Source organism: Terrapene carolina, unplaced genomic scaffold (genome assembly GCF_002925995.2).
Source record: "Terrapene carolina triunguis isolate 2854851 unplaced genomic scaffold, T_m_triunguis-2.0 Scaffold42103, whole genome shotgun sequence".
Lineage (NCBI taxonomy): Eukaryota > Metazoa > Chordata > Testudines > Emydidae > Terrapene > Terrapene triunguis.
In genome coordinates this window covers 1-4,841 of record NW_020706454.1, presented here as the reverse complement: position 1 = coordinate 4,841, position 4,841 = coordinate 1, and the positions used below count along the sequence as shown (strand labels likewise).

The 4,841-nt window shown below is 40.1% G+C and overlaps 1 long non-coding RNA gene across 1 annotated transcript; it reads right to left on the bottom strand.

Moving 5' to 3' along the window:
- Positions 1-303: 303 nt before the first annotated feature.
- LOC113405543 lies at positions 304-2,431 on the bottom strand. Its single transcript, XR_003369513.1, has 4 exons — positions 2,350-2,431; positions 2,090-2,157; positions 1,943-2,011; positions 304-357 (listed from the first exon to the last, which is right to left on the bottom strand). It is a non-coding gene; the product is annotated as an uncharacterized LOC113405543 (long non-coding RNA).
- Positions 2,432-4,841: the final 2,410 nt, after the last annotated feature.

The window sequence follows — 4,841 nt, the reverse complement described above, 5'->3', positions numbered from 1 at the left end:
CTGGCCTTGCGGCCATCGGCGGGCCGGCCCCCCTCTGGCCTTGCGGCCATCGGCGGGCCGGCCCCCCTCTGGCCTTGCGGAGTCTGCACCCTGCTCCTGCATCTCCAGCCCAGAGCCTGCACTTAGCACCCAAACTCCATTCCAGAACCCGCATCCAAACTTCCTCCCAGAGCCTGTACCCCAAATCCCGTTCCGCACCCAAACTGTCTCCCAGAGGCTTAGGCAGGTTTCTGTGGGGGTGAGGGGACTTGGATCCATTCTGGAGACCACCAAAAATTATAGAAACATGCCACCCCTGTACCTACCTTCTGATCCTGTTTGGCTAGCTCTTTCACTGCCTGCCAGATCTACCAAGTTCTGCAAATTCATTAAAGATTTCATGAGGCACAGTATGCAGGTAAGTCAGTTTAAAATGCTGTCAACGCTAAATCTATGCTAAGAATTTCAATCCAAGTTCAGTTAAGCCTTTGACATTTCTATAGTAATATACTAACTACACAGTGAGGCCAGTATTTTTCTAAGTTGCATGGCGAAAATGGCTTTAAAATATCAATGTAGACTCCATTACCAATATTGCGATCACTATTAGTAAACTTGCATTGCAATTTTTAAAGTATGTTCTCTTCAATATACATATAAATTCCCATTAAACACAAGTTTGTCTCACAAGCAGTCGTCTCCCCCTCTTCACCCTGAATAACAGAAGTGCATAAACAATCTGCCAGGTCCTCAGTTTCCATTAATAAATAAGCATTACCATCATCCTCATCCTAATTGAACCTACACCAACTGTTCTCCCCCCATCCAATCTAAGAGGTCAATGGAAAAAGTCAAGTACCAAAATACCAATATTTTTTTCATAATCCCTTATACCTGTATGTGGTGCAACTGGTAGGTAACAGGGATTATGAGCTTGCAGTATCATTTGATGGTGATTTGGTTGATGCCTAGCAACCAGCCATCACCTTTATAGGCCTCCGCTTTCAGGAGACAGCTCAAAAACTGAGGATATACTTGACCGAACTCCAAAGAGTACAACCCAGCCACCAATAATCATCACATATCAAAGGCTGCTGACAGATCCAGTGCTTTGAAAGAAGATAGCCCACTACTGATAAGATTAGTCTGATCAAGATGCAAATAGTCAAAGAAGTTTGATACTGGAGAAATTAGAAATGACTAGTGACTACCTCCCTGTTAACCAGTTCACCAGAAAGTAGAGAGTAGGCAGTAGTTTGTCAAGATGTCAGAGAGGATTTAAATAGGAATTGCGCACAGAATCTAGTTCCCAGAGTCCCAAATACAGACCTATAGACCAAACATTCATTCCCTCCTTTGAATCCCTGCCATACTGCTAATATCAATCCATCAAACAAAGAGGAAAAGAGATCACAGCCAGCAGCTACTGAATCTGTCAGCAAGACTGGCTGCAAGCCACCATTATGTTCCTCTAGTCCTGAGGCCACCTGGCTCCTGAAAGCTGCTCTATCTTGCACCAACTGACAGAGGTTCTTATGAAGAATTATGGCAACTGTGGTGTTCAACCAGATTTTCCCTTTTTCCCCATGTCATACCCCTTTCTGTCCCTGCAGCCAGAAGAGGTTATGTAGGAGTTCTAAGCCCCTTAGGGGTTTTTCCCTCCCCCTAAGGAAATCCCAAGCAGTGGGTAAACTACCTTCGGGGACACTTTGCATCACAGCCTCTGCACAATATCTAGTAGACTTTTACATATATATTGTTATATAGTCTTAAAACAGATCAATATTTCTCCTTCACACAAGTTTTTCCATTCAGAGCGTTTCATTCTCAATATGTTGGGAGAGAATCTCTGATTTTAGGATTTCATTTTAGTGGTGTCCAATATTTTAGCTCTTTTTAAAATTATAAGTTTCCACATTAATGCCTACCTAGTACCGGACAACCTTTTTCAAACATAACTTACCAGATGAGATACCATTACTGCTCCATCACAGTTCGTGTTGGCAGGGTCATTTTCCCTACTTTCTATAATCTAAAAGAAGAAAGCCTCATAAGATTATTGCACATCTTTTCAGTTAATAACAAAAAAAATTACTATACAGACACCTACCATTCTGAAAATGGTGTGAGAACGGCTGCTGTGTTCATTCATTTTTGTTTCTCCATAGTGTCGTTTTTCTGTCAAAATAAAGTATTTGTTATCCAAAATCCCATATGCGTCAGACAATATTAAGATTGTAAGCAAAGGTAGTCTAACTGAGAAACTAAAATAATAGCTTTTATGAGATTCTAGTTTTAGCCATGTATTAAATTTAGGAGTGGTCATGTGTTTTAAAATTGCATCAACAATGGAGAGGCTAATCATCCTACTTTCTCCTTTCCTGAGCCATTCCATGACTTGCTCTGGATTAACAACCACCTCTTCGATCAGATCTTCCACATAGATGTTTCTCTGCAAGAGAAACAGAATTAAAGACAAATTTCACCCAACTCTAAAATAAATGAGAAATAGATGTGTGTACTGTATTATGCACTGGTTTCAGTTGAATTTATTAATGAAAGCCACACAGCAGTCTGAAGAAAGAGAAATTTGTCTTCCAAACACATAGGGAATAAAGTCAGAACACTGCCAGTGCAAATTTTTATGCTGATATATTTCAACTGTAATTTTAAGGAGACACTGTCAAACATTTGAGATCCAAAAATATGATTTATTTTAAAATGTATATGATTTGTCAGGGAAAGGTCCTCTGGATTTTAGATCTTTCAAGGGAATGTGTACTTTTTAGAGGTTTGAGAAATAAAAATTTCAAAGGCACTATTCATGGAGGATCTACATTTTGTGCCCCACACAGATTAGCAGACCACTCCCATTCCACCAGCTTTGCTAAAGCAGTTAATGTAACAAATGGTACTCATTAACAAGGAGAATGAGTAAAACTTTAGCATAGTGAAATTGAAGACAGCAACAGGATGTCTACATTAATGCTACTACTGCTCACGCAGTATTAGCCACAACTCTAATTTGATAGTTATGCAATGTATATGTAAAACTGGTGGATGATGTATCCCTTTTGAATGTATTATGATAGTGAAGTGTGTTAAAGCAACTCTGAGGAAATTATGTAGGTTTTTTGTGCTGAATGCAGATGCATTTTTGCAACCTTAACAATAAATTAAGGTGTGAAGTTAGTCAGATTTTGTAGAAGTGTTTTAGACACTCAAAGCCCCCTCCCCCTCAAAAAAGCTCCCACACTGCTCAAGATTATATGTTTTGTTTAAGAGACTAAATAAATTCCGATGCTTAGGAAAAGAGAAAATAACAAGACTGATTACAGCTTTGCAGTAGTTCTAGGCACAACATGAAGCTTGCTTACTTCTAACTTGCCCTCTTCAAAAGGGATTTTGTATATTCATACTCATGGGATGTGCCAGCAAGTGCAGCTCAGATGGTGGAACCTTCTTCTAGCAGTACCAGTTACCGCATTCACATACCTATCCTACTTTTCCCTCAGCCTTCCAAGGGCAAATATCAAAGGGGGCATGGCTCTACATGCCATCTCAGTTCCTTCCACCACCTCTTCAAAATCATGAGCTCAAAAGAACCCGAGGAAAAGGAGAAGGTAGGTGAGGCATGTGAATAGGCAGAATCCATCTTGGACTCTGCTATAAGTAAGTAACTTTAATGTCTTCTTTCAGAGTCTTCTGCATATTCCCCACTCACGGGTCAGATTGGCAAGCAATACCTCATCAGCTGAGGGTAGAACTCAGGGTCCTACTTCAATAAGGGTTGAAGTACTGCCCTATCAAACGGCATTTGTTCTGGACCCAAGATTCTAAAGCATTGTGTTTTGTAAGTATATATACAGAGCTCAAAGTGGCAGTCCAACAGGTTGCTGTGAATGGAACATGTTTAAAGCATGCAATGGAGATAGACATAGTAGAATATGACTTAATCATAGCAAGGACCAAAATGACATCTAGTTTATAACTTTCTTCTATACATTGTCTGCCTATCACTTCACAATCATTACCACCTTAGGTGGATTAAACAATCATAAAGGTGATCCTAAAAAAGAAGATGGGAGACCTGTGAAATTCCTTAGCCCTGTTTAGATAGTACACTAGGGTCCTCTTAGGGCTTCTCTGTAGGGAGCCTTAGCGTGCAGCCAGGAGGTGCTTAAATCTACAACACTCTAGCCTGCTGCACACTAACTAGCCATAAAGACCCTGCTCTGTACACTACAAGTTCTATCGTGTGCTTTGACATACTGCTGTTACAGCACAGCAAAGCACACCATATGACTTTTAGTGTACAGGAGCAGGGTCTTCATGGCCAGTTAGCGTGCAGCAGGCTAGAGTGCTGTTGATTTAGGCACCAGCTAGCCATAGACAGTCTCTGTGTAAGCAAACCCTTAGTGTTGAGAGCGTGTAACTTTCATTCACCTTTATTGATGTGTGGTCGAGGGAAGACTATAAATTTGTGCATTAAAGTGGAAACAAACAAACCACACAACACACCACCTACTACTACTACTTTGGGTAAGACTCTAGGGTTAGGGTGAAAAACTCCACTTTGTCTTTGTGAAATATACTGAACGCAAATCTGCCATTAGGGCACGTGACTCACTCCTCTGGCTGATGTTATAGCAATTAAGAAAGCAGTTTTAATTAGGGCCGTCAAGCAACTAAAAAAAACACAAATCGCGCTTAATTGTGCTGTTAAGCAATAATAGAATACCATTTATTTAAATATTTGTGGATGTTTTCTACATTTTCAAATATATTGATTTCAATTACAACACAGAATATAAAGTGTACAGTGCTCACTTCATATTTATTTTTTATTACAAATATTTGCA